The sequence below is a fragment of the Gossypium raimondii genome, chromosome 2 (assembly GCF_025698545.1).
Source record: "Gossypium raimondii isolate GPD5lz chromosome 2, ASM2569854v1, whole genome shotgun sequence".
In the NCBI taxonomy this organism is placed as follows: Eukaryota; Viridiplantae; Streptophyta; class Magnoliopsida; order Malvales; family Malvaceae; genus Gossypium; species Gossypium raimondii.
In genome coordinates, this window is record NC_068566.1 from 2,972,494 (window position 1) to 2,996,413 (window position 23,920).

Sequence of the window (23,920 nt, forward strand, 5' to 3'; positions counted from 1 at the left end):
TTTGCCCGGGCCCAAACCAAACCAAATAAAAATAAATAATTACAAATCCAATTACAAAAAAGGCCCAAATGGCCCAAAATGAAAGAAAACCGTAACGGCCCACTGGCCCAACAACTTAAAAAATTTTAGAAAATAAAAAATCCCTAAGTCCCTCTGCACCGCTCCTCCCTTAGCACGCGCGCCGCTCAAGGCACCTCGTCCCGAGGCCTGACACACCCATTATGCCACCATTTCACTAAAATAGCCAAAGGTTTGCCTCTCCGTCGCCGTTGACCGTGCTGGTACCTACAAGAAAAGAGAAAGAAAAAGGACCACATAAGCAAAAAAAAATAGCAAAGAATAGTGGCTAAACAGTAGCAAAAAATAGAAAAATATAACATGTAAATCAGCTATAAAAGCCACAATAATCCATGTAATTTTTTACGCATCAAAATAAAGTAATAAAAAAGAGAACAGAATAGCAACATTTAGAATGTGAGTCTTTCTATTTATTTTTTTTAAATATATTTTTATGTATCAAAAACAAAAAAGAAAAAAGAGTTGAAATGCACTTGACTTCTTGTATTCCACCGCCGTGAGTGGCCGAGGTCTGTCATCTCGAATGAAAGATGACTTCTTTCACACGAAAAGGTTTTGGAAACCCAGAAAACGAAAGGTTTATAAGGATTTTGAGGTTTTTTACATTCATTTTGGAAGAGTTAACCCCTAATCTGGGTTTTGGGAGCCGAAAGGCCCAAAAAAAGAGGTTTTTTTTACGTTTTTTAGCCACCGAAAATGACGGAGCCCATTGCCAGCGACCGCCGCAAGGACTCGCTGGACCTTGGTGCCAGACGTGGGGAGACTTTGAAAGAAAAAAAAGGGGTTTCAGTTTTTTTTTAAATTGAAGGGAGAAATATTTTTTTTTTATAGTTTAAATAGGTGGCACTAAACAACACCGTTTTGGGCCGATTTTCAGACATCAAAACGATGTTTTTTAGACTTAAACCCGAGACTCGACCTGAAAGTGGGTAAGATCCGCATGTTTTTTTCTCAGGGGGATATCTACGACTTTAGTCCTTCCTCCTCCTGAGTTGTTTTAATTTAGTCCTAATTTTACTATATTCTTTTTAGAAAATTTGCCATTTAAGTTTACCTTGTTTTCAATTGAGTCCTCGATTCGATGATCTCCTAGAGAAGGGACGGGTGTCCTGAGGATTGGGATAATTACTTATTTGGTCCTCGTTTGTTTTCGCGCTTTTCATTTTAGTCTTTTATTTATTTATTTTACCCCAATTTATCCTATTAATTTAATTTAAGTTACGATTAAATCCTTTATTTATTTTAATTATTTTATTTACCTATTTGCTTATTTATTATTCCTTTACTTTTTGTTTATATTTAAAATTGGCTTTTTTTATTTTCTTTTCATCGAGCATTCATTCGTCTATTTATTTTATTATTATTTTATTATTATTTTATTATTATCTATTTATTTATTTACTTATTACTCATTTTCTATACATACTTAAGAATTAGATTATATATACATGCTTTTATTGGTACATTTTTGTTGTCATTTATTTTTTATTTTTATTTTTTAGTGTGTTCTTGTTATTTTATTATTTCTCTTATTATCTTTAGCACTTTCATGTTATGTCCATTTATCTTTTTAATCGTGCAGCTTTTATTTTTATTTACTTTAAATTACTTCATTTAATTATTATTACTAATATGATTATTAATATTAATATTATAATTATAATTATGTTATTATTATTATATTCTTTTATTTTACTTATTATTTATCATTCTACCCGCATAACCATCTTAAATTATTTCATTATCACTATACTGTACATTAAGTTTAAACCATTTATCCATTTGTATATAACGTCCGAGTAAATTTCAAAACATATCATCTTAAGTGTTACGTTTGTTTTTTTCAGGAATGCATAAAAAGGAAAATTTTTAAACCGAGGCAAACGTTCATTATTTTGAATTTAGAAAAGTCGTGTTCCTAATTTACGGAATATGACTTCCTTCTAAAACCGAGATAGTCGAATGTTTACTTTAAAATAAATAAAAATGAGATTTAAGTAACGATCAATTGGTGTTTATTCTCGTTTTCGAGGATTTGAGGCATTGTGTCCTAACTTATGGGACATGATCTTTTTTCTCAATTAACTTGAAATAAACCCTTTTTGCAAAAATTACTTTAGTTAGGTGGTGCCTTAACACAAAAATGATCTTGTTTTAAACTCTTTTCAAATTTTCAATTCATGACACTAAGACACTAATTAATCAACAATGTACCAATTTTGGGCGTTACGAGGGTGCTAATCCTTCCTCGTGCGTAACCAACTCCCGAACCCATTTCCTGAATTTTGTAGACCAAAATCGTTGTTTTAGTAAATCAAAGCGTTTATTAAAACGATCAAATTATGAGGTGAACTGATCACACCTCATAAAAAATGATTGGTGGCAACTCCCATTTCGTTTCTAAATAAAAGGTTGATTTAAAGAAAAAAGGTTTCGACAATTATATTCAATATTTTAATTATAAATTGTATTATATTCTAATATAATTTTGTGTTAAAAATAATATATATTTTTCAATTAATATGTATAAATTTTTAAAGTTACAAATTCAGCAAAAATACATTTAAATAATTTATAATTAGGATTAATCATCGTAAAGTTGAATCAATCGCTAAGCAGACTTCAATAAAATAAATCTATATAAAACCTACATCTAGTAAGACATAAACTAACATAAATATGAACTGAAAACCCACGTATTGATTATACAAAATGAGCCTCTATAATATCTCAAGGTTCTTAGAGTATTTAACTTTAGCCATAAGTTTATTTTATAAATTAATAGTTTTTTTACTTTTTAAATATTTTTATGCAAATATGTGTTAAATTTTAATTTTGTTAATTATAACTTTTAAGTTTGAGATGGATTTACTTTTTAATTTTTATATTGTAATCAATTTATTTTATATTAAAACCTTCAAAATAATTCAATGAATTCTTCGCAAGGTTATTCTATAACTCAAATTAAATATATATTTAAAATATTTAATTCTAATTCTAATTCTAATTAAATTTAAATATATATTTTATAAAAGAAATCAAATATATTTACTTTTATAATTAAATTTTCATTATTTAATAATAGAAAAGGTAAATGAATAAATAAATAATATTGGTATTTTAAAAAAAAACTCTTAGGAATTCTAAATTTTAAAGGATTTATGAGATTTTTTTACAAAATTGAAGGATAGATATGTATTTTAAACCATAAAGGGTAAGCATATTTAACATTAAATCGGAGATAGTTAAAAGTGTATTTTACTATATTAATAATTCTAATTAAATGTGAATGCTCAATTAAAAAATAATTAAAATTTATTATTTTATAAAATAATAAAATATTAATATGAAAATATTTTCTAAAAGAATAGCGATATAAACTTTAGACACCAACTTTACTATTATAACTTAAATTTTATATAAATTTCTTTTAAAAAAATATTTTTACATAATATTTTTTCACAATATAATATTTATAATTATCATTATGTCAAAATCTTAATTTATTTTTTTTATTTTTGACGAGTTCTGAATTATTCTGGTCAAGAATGGAGTAAAAGAAAGTCCAATACTTTAAAGGGCCTTTATGACATTTCACTTAAGGTAGTACATTTTCGCTTTGCAAGCAAGAATCGCTTTCATGAACGTGCTCAAGCTCGTGGGGTCCAGCTCTTCTTCACGTGCCGTTATATTTTAATTAGGAATTTTAATTTTCTGTCCCCATTTTTTTATAGTAAAACATTAGTTTCAATATTTAAATTTAGTTCAAATATTTGGGAAGAAGTCTATTCTTATTTGTTCCAACCACTCGTTAATAATTTTGATTTTTTTTAACCTTGAAAATAAGATTTTAGATAAAATACAAAAACATAGTATGAATACAATATTTGTAATAAATACTAGAGTACGACACACCTAATATGTAAGTAAAGAACAAAATTATGTAATAAATGTATTTATAAAAAATGATATAAATACTAAATGAGGCTTTGATTTAATGGTAAAAGAAACAGTTTATGAATAGGTCAATTTATGTTGGATAAATTTCAAAATTATATATGAATTTTGATTTAATGTGTAATTGTATATATGAACTTTAATTTGGTGGAATTATACATGAAACTCTAATTGTGGTTCAAATGTATACTTGAAACTTTAATTTTGATTTAATCATACACATTTAAAGAAATAAAAACATCAATTTATTTTTATATTGGATAAATATAATTACTCATCTATGCAATATATAAATATAAAATGATGTTATATCAATAATTATGTTAATAATTTACAAGAATTGGATCAAATCAAAATTTCATGTATAAAATTGCACAAAATCAAAGTTCATGTATACAATTGCACATTAAACCATAGTTCTTGTATAGTTTTGGGATTTATCAATGATGTTTGAACTAGATTAAGTCAATCAGTTGGATTAGTTGGACTAGGATCTAACTGGAGTATCGGTTCGAAGAATAAGTTCGAACCGATCAAATTAAAAATTGTTACTAATCGAAAACGGAGATTGATTATTCACCTTCTCAATTATTTTTAGTAAATATTTCCATCTAAATATAAAATATATTTTTTTAAAATATATATGTTAATATTTAAATCCTAGCAATTAAAATTTATTAGTATTAATCCCTTATATATGTGTGAGATAACACAAAAGGTTATTTATTAGACTTACAATAGATCAAACTCACACACCCACACACCTATTTAAACTATTACACATGCATAATCTACGGATTGATCTCACCATTATTTTGGAGATATTGATGAATATCTAACCCAATTTATTTACATGCAGCAGCATGTTTTATGATAAATAAATTGAAAGTGTTGGGAAATTAAAAACAATTCATGGAAAAATAAATATGTGGGGGTTCGAATTACTTCTCCCCAACTCACTTTTATTCTCCACCTTCCATTTCAAACTCATTTGAAACTTTATTTTTCTTACATTGTGGTGTAACAGTCCGGTTTAGACTCTAGTCGGACAGTGGTTTCAAGACCACGAATTTGAGTCAGAAAAATATTTTAATATTATTTTTGGTGTCTACAACATGTTGATTTATATGTGTGAAAATTTCGTGTGAAAATTTTATCGTTTGTGTGCTCAATTTTAAAAAAAAGGACTTAATCGCGTAAAGTGTAAAAGTTGTGTTCTTATAGTTAAAGGTGTCTATTAGCTATGGAACCTTAAAGTGAAGGTCCTTAACTGGTAATTATCCCATTTTTGAGATAGTGGATGATAGTGGAATGGCACATGGTGTAATTATTAGTATTACTAATGGTTAGTTAGGTAAATTCGTAAATAATGTTAAATTAAAATAAAACAAAATGTATTGTCATCTTCCACTGTTCATCTTCACCGAAAATTCAAGGAGAAGAAAGCCATTGTTGGCTTTAACATTCGGCCATGTTAAATTAAAATAAAACAAAATGTATTGTCATCTTCCACTATTCATCTTCACCGAAAATTCAAGAAGAAAGACATTGATGGCTTTAACATTCGGCCAAGCTCTCATTGCTCAAATAGGTATGGTTTTAGCTTCGTTTTTAATGATTTCTACGTTTTTGAGATCATTGCAGCTTAATCTAGCTAGCTCATATCTCTAATTTCAAAAATGTTAAAGTATTTGAATGTTGTCATTGTTGAATGCATGAGTATTTTAATAGTTGATGATGAAAAATAAATATTTGTTGAAAGATTAATATGTTTAATTGAATGATTTTTGATAAAAATGTGTATTAAGGATTAAATTGTGAAATTTATAAATTGAAGGGTCTAATTGTGAAATAAATTGAATAAATGGGTTGCTAAGGACCTAAGGTAAATTTGGCCTAACATGAGTTTGTTGAAATTTTGAGTAATTTGTGTTATTTTGAAATAGGGACTAAATTGTGAAAATATGAAATCTTAGGGGCTAAAATGCAAAATGCCCACATTATGTATTTTGGGATAAAATTGAATGAATATGTTATTAAATAAGCCAAATTTGAATTGATTAGATCAAGAAAAGAGGAGATCGGATTTGGATCGAGGAAAACTAAAAAATTTTTGTATAGTCGTCCGGTTTGTTTGTGTTCGTACGAGGTAAGTGAATAAGTGAATAATTGTTGTTAAATTCATATGAAAATGTATTTAATTGTGCCGAGTTGAATTTTAGTAACTATATATGTGTATGTTGAATTAATATAAGTACAGGAGAAGTAACTACGAGCTTGAAACGAATGAATTACGTCCGAAAGCCTCGTACGAACCATAGGAATAGTTAGGATACACATGTCATTACATAGGATTCCGATATGAGTTATCGTGTAAGACCACGTCTAGGACATTGGCGTCGATTTGAGATTTTACATGTAAGACCATGTCTGAGACATCGACATCGTATACGATTTCGTGTAAGACCCTGTCTGGGACAGTGGCATCGATATTTGATTACATGTAAGGCTACATCTAGGACATTGGCATTGTAAAAGCTTCCGAGCTATCCGAGTATCCTTATTGATTTCGAACGGTTCAACGGACAATATCGAGAAATCAATGACTATGTGAAAGTATATCCGATTCAGGTACGTACGAAGTGTATATGATATTCAAGAATGAAAAGTGAGTATGTTTCAAATGACGATATGTGAAATACATGACAATGAACGAAATAAATGTATATAAATGAACGTTGTGATATATATGCTCGTTATATGAAATTGTAATGAAATAAGCTTAATTATATTCAAGAGTTCGAGTACCATGAAATCGTGGTCCTATGTTTCGAACATGGGATCTATGAAATATGAAACATGGTTTTGAGGTATGCTAGTTTGGTTTAAAAGATGATTAGATAAATGTTATTGATAAGGTTAAATTATTAAATATGTTATGTATATGAGAAAGAGTTAAATAAGCATGTTTTGATTTGTTGGTTATGTGTTTTGTATGACCGAATGTGATATATATTTGAATGAGAAGTATATGTGGTTCGAACAGTGGAATTATGAAGCATGTGTAATATAATTGTCATCACTGAATTTTGTCCGGTCTGTAGTTCGTGTTTTGTTTTGTTTTATTTTATTTTATTTTATATATATGTATTTTTTTTATTATGATTTTTCTGGCATTGGCCTCATATGGGCCTAATGATTGGGTCCAATGGTTGGGCCTGTGGGGTTTGGGTAATTGGGTTTTAAGTAATTAGATTTTAAGCTTGTTTGGGCTTTAGCCCATTTTTATTTTTATTTTTATTTTTATTTTTATTTTTTCTTATTATTATTATTATTTGTTTGTTTTCATAATAATTTTAAGTATTAATTAAATAGTAATATTAAAATTTTGAAAAATACAAAAAATATAAATTATATTTTTGCCCCTAAACTTTTCCAAATTTACATTTTAACCCCCTAACATTTTCTAAATTTGCATCTCGACCCCTAATATTTTGTAAATTATATTCGGGCCCCTAAACTTTCTAAAAATTACATTTTGGCCTCATATTTTCCTAAAATTACATTTTTACCCTAAATATTTTGTGTCTTTTACATTTTGGTCCTTCTGGACTTGTCAAATCAGCCAATCGGTAGCCGAGCATGCTCCTCCCACCTCCAGCTACTCCAGCAGCCTCCCTAGGCCATGATTGCTCCACTGCCACCTGAAAACAAAGAGGAAGAAGACAAAATGAAAGGATTTAAAAGAAAAGATTGAAGGGAAAGGGGGGGTTCAGTTTTTTCACAAAAAAAAGCAAAAAAAATCAAGAAAACAGCAGCGAAATGTCTCTCACCACCGTCGCGCCACCACGACCACCGTGACCACCGCCGTGCCTTTGCTTTCCCTCCACCGCCAACACCTACAACACCATCAAGCAAAGTCACAAACACTAAAAACAGCAAGTAAAAAGAAAAAAAATAGCAACCAAATAAAGAAAAGAGAAGAGAAGAAAATGAAGAGAGGAAGAGGAGAACCCTTCCATAGCCACCGAGGGCGGAGGAGATCGGCACAAGAGACGGCGGCGGCTTGGGGCTAGGGTACGGCCCGAAGAAGAAGAAGAAAAAGAAAAAGAAAGAAGGAAAAAGAGAGAAGAAAAGGAAAAATAAAAAAATATATCACAGTCGGGTCAACCCGACCCGACCGAATCGACCTGACCCACAAAATTGACCCGACCCACCAACCTAGCAGGCCAAGCAGTAGCAAAGAGCAGCCCCCCAAAAAAAAGCAGCAAAGCAACAAAAAAAAAGAAGGATCAAAACAAAAAAATTGAAGCAGGCCACAGCAGGCCTGTCCAGCAAGCAGCAGATCCAGCAGGCCAGCCAGCAGGCCCAGATTCGGCAGTAGCCCGGCAGACCCAGTTCGCCCTACAGCTCAGCAGTGTAGCGGCCCAGACCAGTGCAGCCCAACAGCAGTGAACTGGGCCCAATTCGCAGCAGGCCCAAAAAAAGAGGAAGAAAAAGGGAAAAGGCCCAAAATTCAAGCCCATAACTTTGGGCTTTTGGTAATTTTTTAACCCATTTTAATTTTGTTCATGTATTTAAATGGTGTTTCATTTAATTTAAATTAGCATTTAAAAAAAATTTCTTTAGAAATATTATTATGTTCATTTTATTTGCATGTTTAAAATAAATAAAAAATAAAAATTATTTTAATGCATAAGGCAACGAACCGATTTAACATCAAGCCGTTGATTTCATCGCTATGTTGGGTGAATATCGATAGCTGGTGTTAAATACGGGACGTCCTTCTAAAAATCGAAAATATTTAAAAATTCTCGTGTTTTAATAGAATTCCGATTAACTATTAAATTGAATCGGTTTGACACTAATTCGTCGATTTCATCGCTATGTTGGGGTGAATATCATCGATTCGTGTTAAATACAGTACGTTTTTTCTAAAAAAAGGAAAAAATATCGTGTTTTAAATTTTCGTATTTTCAAAAATTACTCGTATTTCAAAAAAAATTTTGACTTTTCGCATTTTCAAAAGTTTTCGTGTTTCAAAAAATTTTCGCATTAAAAAAAATTCTCGTATTTCAAAAATTGTCGTGTTTTAAAAAATTTTCGTGTTTTCAATAATTCTCGTGTTTCACAAATTTCCGTGTTTCAAAATTTTTTTTGTGTTTTTAAAAAAAATTCTCGTGTTTAAAAAATTTCATGTTTTTTTTTAAAAATTTTCGTGTTTTCAAAATTTTCGTGTTTTAAAAAATTTCGTGTTACCAAAATTCTCATGTATCAAAAATTTCCGTGTTTTCAAAAAAAGTTATTGTGTTTCAAAATTCTTGTGTTTTGAAAACAAAAAACAAAAAAATTTCTCGAGTTTCAATCGGATCATGATTAAATGTTAAATTGAACTCGTATTTTTGAAAATTAAGACAACACACGTTTAACGAGATACCAATTTTGGGCGTCGCGAGGGTGCTAATACCTTCCTCGCACGTAACCTACTCCCGAACCCTAATTTTCTCTGGATTTGGACGTGGACCTAAAATCGACTCTTTTTTAGAAAATTTGAAAAATAATTCTTCTTTTAAAAAAAGAGAATTTATTTGGTGTCTGATCACACCTAGAAAAAAGATCGGTGGCGACTCCCTTTTTAAACAAAATCAAAACTCCGTTTTCAAAATTTTAATGATTACTTCGACTAGCGCCTGTGCCCAAAATTTTTAGGTCGCAACAATGACTTTGATGTATGGTAGTTAATTTGAATTTTGAATTGATAAATGAGATTGAAATGGTTGAGATTTGCTAAATTCGGCCTAGTTAAAGTGAATTATAAATATAATTAAGATGATTTATTTGTTTATGGCTTACTAAGCTTTCAACGCTTACTCTGTGTGTTTTTCCTATGTTTATAGAGTTTCAGAGACTTTCTCAAGTTGGAAGTCATAGGAGACCTCATCACACTATCCGGTTATCGCTTCGGTAAATATAAGCTTTGAGTTTTTGGTTATGTGGCATGTATAGGCTAGTTTTGATATGTTTGGTTTTGAAATTTGTATATATGTATATAGCCATGCGAAAATGGCTTGATCATGATACTAATGTTGATATATATACATATATATATCCGATCATGTTATAAGCTTAATTTGGAGGTATGTTTCATGTTAAGTATATTTGTGATGTTAGTTATAAGATTCGACAATGAAAAGTGTTAATGATGATGTATAATCGACCATGAAAATAACTCATTTTAAATTTATAATTTGTCTTGTGTAAAGGTTTGAAAGTGGTAAATGATGTGTTTTGACATAATACATATGCTCACATAAGTTAAGTTATGTATGTGTGATGACTTGCATATTGATTGTTAAAGTACAGTTTGTGATGGTAAAATATGAACATATATTGTAATTTATTTGATGGTCATTTAGGTACGATTATAAATGGTACAATTAGCTTTGATTCGAGTTGTTAAATTGGTTGGATTATAGGAGGATAAATTTTATGACCGAATATATGGTTAAAAGATCGATTATGTATATGTATTTTGGAAATGGTAAAGGGTGTGTTTTATATTTAGATAACAATAGGTAAAATATGCTTATAAATGCCTATGATATGTTTTGTTCGTGATTTTGGTAATTAATGGTTAAGTTGTTAAGTTAAATTCTTGAGTTTAAAATGTGCCATATATGTGATTTATGAATTTGGTAAATGATAGATAGGTATTTTGGATATTTATTAGTCAAGCGGTATTGTAATTATGATATGATTTGATTTGGCTCTTATGTATAAAATTGGTAGTTATTATTTTGGTAAAATGTGCATAATTTAGTAAAACCAAACTTCATACTTGACCATTATGTGAAGTTGTTAATGTTGTATATATATATTAATGTTTAATAAATCATGTGGTTTGGCTTGACTTAGTAAAATGTGAAGAAGTGCATAATTATATATAGTGTTTTTGGAAAGTATTTAATGAAATAGATTTATATGAATGGATGTCTTAATATATGATTGGTATATGAAATGAATTATACTTGGTTATAAGTTAAGTATTCGATTGCCATGATTCATTGGTTATAATGTTTGAATATTAATTTGGGTAGAGTATGAATTATAGTATCGAAGCATGTTAGTTTGGTTTAAAATTATACTAGATGAATAGTATTGAAATGATTATATTATTTGGTACTTGAATTGAAATGAATGTCTGTTCTGAGTTGTATTTTGATTGGTAATGCCTTGTAACCCTAATTCGACAACGGACACGGGTTAGGGGTGTTACATGTGGGGTGTGCCTCACATTTATTGAATACATTATGGGTACTTAAATTTAGAATTGACGAGCAACCGAAAAAGAGTAGAAATCTATGTGACGTCAAATGAGGAGGTCCTGGATGTTCGTCCTAACATAGAGATGATAGACGACGTCGAGACGAGCAAGGTGTAGCGCGTCAAGATGACGCAACATCCTTGGCAACCAAGCAAGGCTACGATGTCGAGACGAGCAAGGTGTAGCACGTCGAGATGACATGACATCCTTAGCAACCAAGCAAGGCTACGACATCGTGACGAGAAGGTATGCCACATCATGACAAGGTGACGTATTTTACTCAAACACAACTACGATTTTTTACTTTCAATAGGGTTTCTTCTCCCAATCGAACTCTATTCATCCAGGGCTATTTTAGTCATATTGGACCCACGTCCCAAGCTTATCTAAAGGGCCTTTGGAACCCTGTTTAAAAACAATAAGATTCAAATAATCAAATTTGTGTTTAATATCTCTTGTGTGAGATATTTTAAAGAGTTTTCAGGGGGATTTTTAGAGAGAGCTTTTGTATTTGAGATATTTGAGTTTCTTTTGGGATTTGCTGTTTGTATTTGGGTTTTGGATACTCTCCATCGTTGTACTATTTGTTTTACTGCTTAGTGAAAAGTCAAACCCTCATTTGCCTATGGTTTTTTATCCCTCAGTGAGGGGGTTTCACGTAAAATATTTGTGTTCATTCTTCTCTACTTTTACTATCTTGTTGTTGATATGGGTTGATCCCCAACAAACTGATATCAAAGTCTGGTTTAGCTTTTACAGATTGACTCATTTAGGATGACATTAATGAGATTCGACATTGAGAAATTTGATGGGATCACAAACTTCAGTTTATGGCAGGTTCAAATGACATCAATTCTAATTCAAAACAGCCTAAAGAATGACATTACCGATAAAAAGCCTGAAGGTATGGAAAAATCGAAATGGGAAGAGCTTGATGAAAAAGCTCTACCTACGATTTAGTTATATCTCATGAATGATGTACTATAAGAAGTACTTACAAAGAAAACAATGACCGCTTTATGGATGAAATTAGAAACCCTTTATATGACAAATCGTGGCCAATCGATTGTTATTGAAGCAACGCTTGTATATGTTTCTTATGGATGAAAGAATATCCATTAAGGCTCATATTAGTGAGTTTATTGCACTTTTGAATGAACTAAAGAACGTCGAGGTTAACATAGATGACGGAGATCAGACTATGTTATTGTTGTGCCCTTTACCCCATTCGTATATGAAGGTTGCCGAGAGTGACGAGGATGAAGAGCAGAATGCTGAAGTAGAAAATGCTACTATAGCCGTAGAAAAATGTGATGATTTCTTATTAATGTTAACGAGCGAAAGCTCTAAACTTACGTCCAAATGGATCCTAGATTCGAGATGTTCTTCTCACAAGTGTCCCAATAGGGGCTAGTTCTCCACATACAGTTCAATTGAAGGTGGAGTTGTACATATGGGAAATGACTCATCTTGTAAGGTAATTGGTGTTGGTATCATTCTGATTAAGATGCACGACAAGGCAATTAGGACACCATCAGATGTCAAGCATGTGTCTGATTTAAAGAGAAATCTCATCTCTTTGAGAAAGTTGGATTCGAAGGGTTGTAAAATCAAAATCGAGTCAAACAACATTAAGGTGACTCGTGCGCTATCATTTTGATAAGAGGTTGAAAGAATGACAGTCTTTATGTTCTGCAAGGATCAATGGTTAATGATAAAATTGCAAGTTCCTCATTTGTTAAAGAGTCAGATTCGACTCAATTGAGGCATAAACAATTTAGTCATACAAGTGAAAAAGGTATGACCGTTTTGAATAAGAGAGGTTCTCTTTAGTGTGCAAGAGTTGGAAAAATAGAACACTGCTTTCATGAGATGAAAACTCAAGTGAGTTTCGATTTGGTAGTGTACATGAAAAAGACTAAAAGTTTTCTGGTTTCAAAGTTCAAGTAAAGCTTGAACTCAGTTAGAATCCTGCAAAGTTCGAGATAGGCCCATGGTAGGCTTTGGCAAAGGAAGCATGATAAATGCAAGTCAAGATGGAGATTTGTGGTGTGCCCCGCATTTAGTGAATACATTGTGGGAACTTAAATCGAAAATAGACGAGCAACTAGAGAAGAGCAAAAATCCATGCGACATTAGGACGAGGAGGTCCCTGACGTCGTGACAACAGGCGACGTTTGGACAAGCAAGGTGTAGAACGTCCGGACAACGTGGCGTCCTTGGCAGCCAAGCAAGACTGCAACGTCGTGACGAGCAGGTAGGCCAGGTCACGATGAGGCAATGTATTTTGCTCAAATACAACTACAATTTTTTACTCTCAACAAGATTTATTCTCCCAGTCGAACTCTATTCATCTAGGGTTATTTTAGTCATATTGGACCCACGTCCCAAGCCTATTTAAAGGGCGTTTGGAACCCTGTTTATAAATAATAAGATTTAGAGAATCATTTTGTCAAAAAAAGATTTAGAGAATCATATTTGTTTTTAATATCTCTTGTGTGAGATTTGCTAAAGAGTTATTTGGGAGGGTTTTTGAAAGAGCTTTTGTATTTGGGATATTTAAGTTTCTTTTGGGATTTGCTCTTTGTATTCGGGTTTGGATGCTCCCCATTGTTGTACTTTTTGTTTTGTTGCTTAGTGCAAAGTCGAAGCCTCCTTTGCCTGTGATTTTTTATCCATCAGTGAAGGTTTTCCACGTAAAATATTTGTATTCATTCTTCTCTACTTTTACTATCTCGTTGTTGATATGGGTCGATCCCCAACACACATGTATATAAATATTATACACTTATATATGTCATAGGTTATCCAAGACATAATAACTTTTTTCTAGTTTTATTTAATAATTAATGTGTGGTAGAAAAAATACATTCGATGTAATTATAATTAATTAATTTATATTTAATATTTATGTTCAATAATTTTAATTAAAAATAATAAAATTAATTAATTATAAAAAACATTTTAATTATTATTTTAAATTATAAATGATATTATATTCCTAATATATTATGTGCTAAACATAATATATTTCTCAATTAATATGTATAATTTTTTAAGTTACAAATGCAGCAAAGAATGTCTAATAATTTATAATTAGGATTAATTCGTATAAAGTTCGACCAGACTGATAAGTAGAATATATACATATCTATATCGGAATAAGTTTTACATTTAGTAAAACATAAATTAAAATAAATATAATCATGAATCAAGAACCCACGTATTGTTTACACAAAGTGTATGTGCTAAATGTTTAAAATTGAATTTAATTAATTATACCTATTAACTTTGGGATAGACTCATTTTTATTTTTCTATTGTAATCAATTTATTGTCCAATGAATTCATCGCAAGGTTACTCTATAACTTAATTAATTATATATTTTATATATTTATTTTAATTGAAATCAAATATATATTTTATGAAAATAATTAAATATATTTAATTTCTAACACTTCAATTTGTAATTAAATTTTCATTATTTAATAATAGAAAAGTATAAAAATACATAGATAAACACAACAACAATAATAATGATAATGGTACCTTTTTTTTAATTACTTAGTTAAAGATCCGTCTCACATAAAGAATAGGTGTTTTTTAGAAAAAGTTTACTTTATAAATATCACAAATCGGTTCGATTTTTAAAATTTTAATTTTTCATTGTTGAAGGTTTTCTTGAAATTAGATTGAGGCTTGTATCACAAATACTAAACTTTTTGTGTCCAGTAATGGGGGATTAATTGGTTACTTTACTAGGGCTATAGAGGAGTAAGGCAAAGGTAACCATTGTCCCCTTACCTTGTTTTTCATGGTGATGAATGTGCTTTCAAGTCTATTGAATTTGGCAAGTTCTTTTAAAGTTTTTAAGTATCATCCAAGTGTAATTTGCAGACGATTTATTTGTATTTGCTAAAGGTGCTACTAAATCAGTCACTAGTGCTAGAAATGTCCTTGAATTCTTTTATCAAATCTGGGGGCTGCAAGTGAATAATTGCAAGAGTGACATGTTTAGTTCTGGAGTTAGTCAAGTTGAATTGTAATGTATTGTTGAGGCTATGGGTTTCAGATTAGGTACCTTACAAGTGATATCTTGGTCTGCCATTTACAGCAAAAAGCTTAAGGGACAACGATTGCAAAGCTTTGGTGGATAAATTTACTGGATGGACAAGGAGTTAGACAGGAAAATATCTTTCTTTTGTTGGTAGATTGCAACTGTTGCGATCAATTATTTTTAGTTTGCAGGATTTTTGGCACAGAGTACTATTGATTCCTTCAGAAGCTGTTAAATCTACGAGTGAATTATGCTTCTTTTCTCCTTTAGAAAGGAGTGGAAAGTTGTTGGAATATTTAATATTTTCCGAATATACATAATATTTCAATAATTGTAAATGAAAAGTCACAAGTAATCCATAATTATGTCACTTGGTTATTAACCAACAGTTCTTACTATTCATAATAGTGAGTTTTGTCTCTTATAATTGATATGTTGCTTGATTATTAACAAAGAGTCCTGATTACTGAAGTTGACATCTATTGAATAATTATATATATTGTTAAAAGATGTAACTATCCATTAGGATAGTTATATCTCTATGAATAGACATGAAAAATCTTATAAATAAGAGTCACTACACCAAAACAGGCTTTTAGCGGCATTTGGATAACAAATGCCGCTTCAGATCAATCATTAGCGGCGCTTTACGGAAAACGCCGCTGAAGAAAAAGCATTAGCGGCGATTTCTATAAAGCGCCGCAAAAACCTCGGCCCAACGACGTCGTTTTCCGGGCATGCGGGGATTTAGCGGCGTTTTTTATTAAGCGCCGCTAAAGATCAAGGATTTAGCGGCGTTTTTCATAAATCGCCGCAAAGAAACCTAAGACCAACGACACCGTTTTCTGAGCATTCGGTAACCTAGCGGCGTTTTTGAGGTAGCGCCGCTAATGTTCAGTACTTTAGCGGCATTTGTATGGAAGCGCCGCAAATAAACATAAGCCGAACGACACCGTTCTCTGAGTATTCGGGGATTTAGCGGCGTTTTTGGTAAGCGCCGCCAATAACCTAAGCCCAAAGCGGTCATTTTACTTAGCATTTGGGGGATTTAGCGACGTTTATTGACAAGCGCCGCAAAATAATTATTTTTCTATTTGTTATTTAATTGATTTATTTATATTAATTATAATTAGAAGTTTTCATTTAAGTTATCATTAAGCTATTAAAATCGATGCCGGCCATATTGCTTTCTCAAAACCCTTAAACCCTAAAAACATAATCTTTAAAACCCTAAACCCCTAAAAATTTCATGTGGATATTGATGTACATGTATATACACATATAGATATATATTAATGTAAAAGGTCATATATGTTTATAAAGAATTATGGAAGCGAGACTTAATATTGATTAAAATTTTTGGGGTTTAGGGTTTAAGAAACTTAAGGCTATAATTTAAGGGTTTTATAGTTTAAGGTTTAATGTTTAGTACTATATTGTAGGTTAAGGTTTAGGGTTTGTTATATTGGGTTTGGGATATTTAGTGTTTTAAAGTTTATTGTTTGGAGTTTAGTTTTTATAGTCGAGTCTTAGTGTTTAATTATGGGTTTAAGGGTTAAATTGGTATTAGGGTTTATGTAGGGTTAGGGATTTTGATAAAATATAAAGAAAAGTTATTTTTAGGGTTTAAACAAGCAATATCGATTCTTTTTAATTACTGTTAATTCTAACTTATAATATATATTTATGGTTTAAATTAAGTTTAGGGTGTTATAGGGTATATTAGAGTTTAGGGTTTAATGTTTAGTGTTTTAGGTTAGTAATTAATGTTTATTATTTAGATTTCGGGTTTACGGTTTAGGGTTTAGTTTTTTATAGTTAGTGTCTTACTGTTTATGGTTTTAAGGGTTTAAGGTTAATAAAAAATGACAGAAATTAAATTTATTTTAGTGTTTATGCATTAGTGGTGTTTTAGTAAAAAATGCCACAAATATGGATTAGTATGAAAAATGATGTCGTTTTACTCCGTTTTCCTGGTGGCGTTTATATAAAAACGCCACAAATTTGTTTCAGAAATGGCAAAACGTTGCGTTTTGATCTGTGTTCTCAGTGGCGTTTTCAACCGCACGCCGCAAAAGGTTAGAAATTCGTGGCGTTTTTTAAAACGCGCCGCAAACTTTGTGCCTGATACTGCAAACCGTTACGTTTTATATGTTTTATTTTAGTGGCGTTTTTTGAAAAACGCCACAAAATGACTATACTTTTGGTATTTTTTGCAAAATTTGTATCATGTAAAGTGGGAAGTTATCCTGTAACTGGGAAGGGGAACGGCGCCGTTGTGTTCTTCGCCATTAGTGGCGCTTTTGAAAAATGCCGCAAAGTTTTATTGGGAGTTAATAAAACTGCACCGTTTTACGTTGCTATTACTGGCGCTTTACATAAAACGCCACAAAATTGTATTTATGTTTATCGAAATGTTGTCGTTTTGTCAATGGTATTAATGGCGTGTTTTTGGAAACGCCACAAGCTTGAGTTAAATGTTGGGGAAACGACTTCGTTTGATCTTATATTTAGTGGCGCTTTACTTAAAACGCCGCCACATTGTTCTAACATTTATAGAAACGCTGTCGTTTTTTAAATGTTATTAGTGGCGATTTTTTAAAACGCCACGGGTTTGAGGTAAGTGTTGATGAAGCGACTGCATTTTGATTTATAGTTAGTGGCGCTTTAATTAAAACGCCGCAAAAATGTTTTAACATTTATCGATACGAGGCCGTTTTGTTGTATTATTAGTGGCGTTTATTCAAAAACGCCACAGGTGTGCGCTATTTGTTGATGAAACGACTGCGTTTCGACTTATAGTTAGTGGCGCTTATTTATAAACGCCGCAAATGGTTAATTTTTTAGATGAAAACGACGTCGTTTTTTTCCATCATTCTGACCAAAATTGGAACCCGATATTTTTCATCTGTTATCCCCCAAAGCCTCCATCAGATTTTCCCTAAAATTCATTCTCCCCCCAAAACCCTAAAATTTCCCCTAATCCCTAACAGCTCCCCAAACCCGACCACCTGCTACTCTGCCGTCTCCTGTGCTGCATCACATTCTCTGCCCATCTCCGGTGCCGCAACCATCGGTAAGTTCGTCCTTTTAAGCAAGTAACTGTTTTTTTATTTTTCCCTTTCCTCTCGTCTCGCTTCCAGTGAAGGCTAAAGCGGCTCCTTTCTTTCAGCTACCGACGATTTGAAGCTTCAACTTTCCCAGAAGCTCCAAGGCTGAAACCGAGGAGAGGACGCTAAAATTAGACTTTTCGGACTCCATCTTCAGTTTTGGCCGATACCCTTTCCAAGGTATAAAGCTACTGTTTTGAATCCACTTATTTGGTCCGGTGACTGTCAGTGATTTCTATCTATATTTTGTTTTTATTAAATTTTCATCCAAAGGTACCTAATGGGTATTCTTCAATTTTTGTTTTAATACTTGTTTGGTTGAGTTGAAGCCAATCCATTGTTTATCTGATGAGACATGAAAATGGTGATTGCCAATCCATTGTTTGGTTCGGTTTACATCGGCATGTTAAATTGCAAAATAATTTTTAATATCTTTTTATATTTTTAATTTAACTTTGCAAAATAGTTTTTAAACATTCTTTTATAGTACTATATAATGTATTTCAAGTAATAACAATAATAATCTAAACAATTAAATTCCATTTTTAATATATAATTTTAATTTTGGAACTAATTAATTTAATAACAAGTTTATTTAAATATTAAATTTTATTAATAAATATCAATATCTAATCCAATAACCATTCTGCTCAATTTCAATTTATCATCTACCTAAATATTATAATACAAATTTAGATATGTTTTTGTAATAATTTTTTAAATTTGTAGATGGTAAAATATGAAAATGTAAGAATGTTTGCAATAATTAATTTTAGTTATAAAGCAATATCTCTAGCAATAGGAATGGTAAAATATGAAAATGTAAGAATGCTCTAGATTATATGATACATACACAGGAGGATACTGTTAAAGTAGCAATTCATCATGTAGCGTATATAATATGATAGTTTAATTGGCAAACGTGAAATAGTGCAGTGGATGAAACCCAATATTTTCTAAGTATTTGATTTTTTTAAAATTGGTAAAGTTTTAAGCTGCCATTTAATGTTTCCAAGTAATATTTGGTTGTGATATCGATAAACTTTTACATATTTGATAGCTAAAATGAAAAAATATTTGCTGCTAACTGATCATGGTTCATCTATTGTAGGCAGAATTAATATTTGGTGCAACTTAATACATATCTGACCATTGACATCTGGTTTGCTGCCTGTGTTTTGGCCGAACTATTGTTTGGGCAGGTACATGTTAAAATTTGACAGTTTTTCCCTTCTTTATATGCATTCTCCCAAATCAGTTAACAAAATAAATATTTCTCACTGCAGTCTCTCTTTGCTGGTGAGAGTGAAGTAGACAAAGTTGAGTGAAATATTAAGGTATGTTTTAGTTCATAACTTAAATCAGTAATAGTTTTATCATGATGATTAGGGAAAAATGTTTCTTTTGGGGCTCGGTTTTGTATATATGTAATTGGTTTTGGATGTTTTCCTTTAGCTTATGTTTCATTTTACTTATTTTTACATTTGCCATGTACTTTTCGACTTATGTTTTCTGTTATCATCCATCAACGATTGCTATATATGTTGAGCAAAATAGAAGCAATTTAATAAATTGTATTGGGAATAGGATTAAATTTTTTATTTTAAAATTATTCAAATTCCTTAACTATACGTTACATTAAATAACAAATTAATCCACTTTCTTTTCACATTTAAGTTTCATTGATATCAAATATGCTTATTTGTTGTATACATATTATTCCATATCACAACTAAATTATTTGAAAATGAAGGTTATTTATGTCTAAATAATATAAACATTTGGTTAAAAGCTTGTATATAGTTTGCAAATATTTATATGTTTTCCTCCAAAATTTTGGTTTTTCCTTTAGTTGCTATTTTAATCACGGAAATTTAGTTTGTTTTGTTTTCTTTTATTTAATTTGAATCATGGAAAAAATTTCAAACTTTTAATTTATTTTAAGTTTAATTTTAGATAACTTACAAAAATTTAGTTAAAACTAACATAACATACATAAGTTAATTCAAAGTTATTTTTATTTGTTTTGAAGTTAAATTTCACATAACATACATAAATTAAAGTTAAAATTCAAATTATTATATTTTTAATATATTTTTACAATTTAATTTAACTTATTACTAATATATATATTAAATTTATTACTTAAATACATTACTTACTAAAATTTAAGTAAGTTTACTTATATGTAAAATTTAAGTATGTTACTTAAATACATTACTTACTAAAATTTAAGTAAGTTTACTTATATGTAAAATTTAAGTATGTTACTTAAATACATTACTTACTAAAATTTAAGTAAGTTTACATATATGTAAACTTACATAATACATTACTTTTAACTTACATAATACATAACTTATAAAAAATTTTAAATAAACTTACATAATACATAACTTATAATTTTTTATATAAACTTACATAATACATTTAACTTACATAACTTACATAACTTACACAACTTACATAACCTTCATAATACATTTAACTTACATAACTTACATAACTTACATAATGCAAAACTTACATAACAACTTACATAACATACATTACTTTGATAACTTACATAACTTACATAATGCAAAACTTACATAACAACTTACTTACATAACATACATTACTTAAATTATTTACATAATACATAACTTAGTACATAATTTACATAATACATAACTTAGTACATAACTTACATAATTTTTCTAAATTGCTTACATAAATTATATAACTTACATAACTTACATTAATTAAATAACTTACATAACTTACATAACTTACATAACTTACATAACTTACATAACTTACATATCTTACATAACTTACATAAATTAAATAACTTACATAACTTACATAAATTACATAACTTACATAACTTACATAATACATAACCTTCCTAACTTACATTATTGTTTAATACATAACTTAGTACATAACTTACATAACTCATTTATAGTTATAACTGGCGTTTTGACTAACCCGTGCAAATTATTGTCAACGTCAGACTTCAAGAATTAAGAAATGGACCGGTCTTGGATGAATTTGTCAAGGGTTAGCAACGATTATCGAAATGGAGTACAATATTTTCTAAATTTTGCATTTCAATATGCAAGCCAGGAGAACATGATTCTTTGCCCATGTAAGAAGTGTGTCAACTTAAACTGGCATTGTCGTGAGGTTGTATACGAGCATCTAATTGTTGATGGGTTTGTTCGGGGTTATAAACAATGGCTTTTTCATGGAGAATGCCCGCCTAGTACTTCCTCTTCAACGATGGATGTATCTTACTCTGGTCCTGCTTACCATCAGTCTGATAGAGGGGATGACATGGAAGGTATGTTGCGGGATGCATTTAATATGCACAATCATGGTGTCCAGTCCTTCCCAGCGGACTTTGTGGCTTCTGATGATTGTAATATTGGGAGAAATGCTTTTACCGAACCGGGAAGTAGTGTACCTCATGAATAGCTGAATGAAGAAGCAGCGAAGTTCTACACGCTACTTAATGACATGAACGAAGAACTGTATGAGGGATCAAAATTTTCAAAAATGTCTTTCTCTGTTCGTCTTTTTCAGTTAAAATGTTTGGGAGGGTGGACCGGAAACTCGTTGACAATGCTGTTAGAGTTTTTAAGAGAAATGTTTCCGTTTGCAAAAATCCCTCAGTCATGCAAAGATATGAAGAAAATGATAAAAGATTTAGGCCTTGGGTACAACAAAATCCATAGTTGCCCAAATGACTGTATGTTGTATTGGAGCGATCGAAATGACCAACAGTGCTGTCATGTATGCGGCCAATTCCGTTGGATTAGTAGAAACACAGAAGATGAGAAGGACGATGAAAATGGTGCACAGTCGGGAAAGAAGCCAGTCAAGATTTTACGGTATTTTCCCCTGATACTAAGGCTTCAAAGGCTATTCATGTCATCCAAGACAGCGGAGTCAATGACGTGGCACCATGATGGACGAACCGGTGATGGATTACTAAGGCATCCGGCAGATTCTTTAGCTTGGAAATCATTTGACAATAAATTTCCAGGCTTTGCAAGTGATCCTAGGAGTGTGAGGCTTGGGCTAGCATCTGATGGATTTAATCCTTTCAAAATCATGAGCACTGCGTACAGTACTTGGCCAGTAATGCTTGTTCCTTATAATCTGCCTCCGTAGATTTGCATGAAGCAATCTTCCCTTATCTTATCTATGATTATCCCTGGTGAGAAAGGGTCTGGGAATGATATCGACATTTATTTACAGCCACTTATTGAAGAGTTAAAACAATTATGGGCTGGTGTCGAGACATACGATGTGGTGAGAAAGGAGAACTTTAATTTACGTGCGGCTTTGATGTGGACCATTAATGACTTTCCCGCTTATGCCAATTTATCCGTTTGGAGTACCAAGGGTCGTTATGCGTGTCCTTGTTATGCTGCACAAACATGTTCGCAATGGTTGTACAATGGGAAGAAGTTTTCTTACATGGGGCATCGTCGGTGGTTACCGAAAAATCATAGATTTAGATTTCAGAGTTCTGTATTTGACGGCACTGAAGAGTTCAGAGAAGCTCAGTCCCAGACCAGTGGCTCTGAAATCTTGTTCATGTTAGAAGATATGGATTTCATTTATGGGAAGATGAACCAACCGCCAAACACGCAGAGAAATAGAAGATCAAATGATGAAGGGGATGAAAGCTCCGACGAAGAGGACGATCCTAATGAGGCGGACTTGTGGAAAAAAAGAAGTATTTTTTGAGTTGCCTTATTGGGAGCATCACCTTTTACGACACAATCTTGATGTTATGCACATTGAGAAAAATGTCTGCGAGAACATTGTGGGTACAATTTTGAACGTCGACGGAAAATCAAAAGACAATCTTCAGAGTCGACTTGATTTAGTCCAAATGGGAATTCGGCCTGATCTTCATCCCAATCCACTTCCGAATGGGAAATATAGGTTGCCGCCTTCTATTTTCTCAATGTCCAAGACAGAGAAAGAACTGTTTTGCATGGTGTTGAAGGATATAAAGGTCCCAGATGCGTATGCATCAAATATATATCGATGTGTTAGTGTTAAAGATCGAAGATTATATTCGCTAAAATCACATGACTATCACATCTTGATGCAAGATTTAATGCCAGTTGCTCTACGATGCTGTATGTCCAAGAAGGTGACGTCTTATATCATTGAACTATCCAACATAATGAAAGCCATTTGTGGCAAAGTTTTGGATGTTCAAGAACTTCAGAAGGTACAAGATCGAGCCGCTTTTGACTTTATGCAACATGGAGAAAATCTTCCCACCTTCCTTCTTCACCATTATGGTTCACTTGATAATTCATCTCCCGCACGAAGCAATTCTTGGCGGACCCATTTTCTATCGATGGATGTATCCCATAGAAAGGT

General features: G+C 31.3%; 2 long non-coding RNA genes across 2 annotated transcripts; one reads left to right on the forward strand and one right to left on the reverse strand.

The window, feature by feature from the left end:
• The first annotated feature begins 5,432 nt into the window (after positions 1 to 5,432).
• LOC128035348 (uncharacterized) lies at positions 5,433 to 10,235 on the forward strand. The gene is made up of 3 exons (XR_008191753.1): positions 5,433 to 5,626; positions 6,100 to 8,576; positions 9,933 to 10,235. It is a non-coding gene; the product is annotated as an uncharacterized LOC128035348 (long non-coding RNA).
• LOC128035346 (uncharacterized) lies at positions 7,432 to 8,133 on the reverse strand. The gene is made up of 3 exons (XR_008191750.1): positions 8,050 to 8,133; positions 7,869 to 7,934; positions 7,432 to 7,739 (listed from the first exon to the last, which is right to left on the reverse strand). It is a non-coding gene; the product is annotated as an uncharacterized LOC128035346 (long non-coding RNA).
• Positions 10,236 to 23,920: the final 13,685 nt, after the last annotated feature.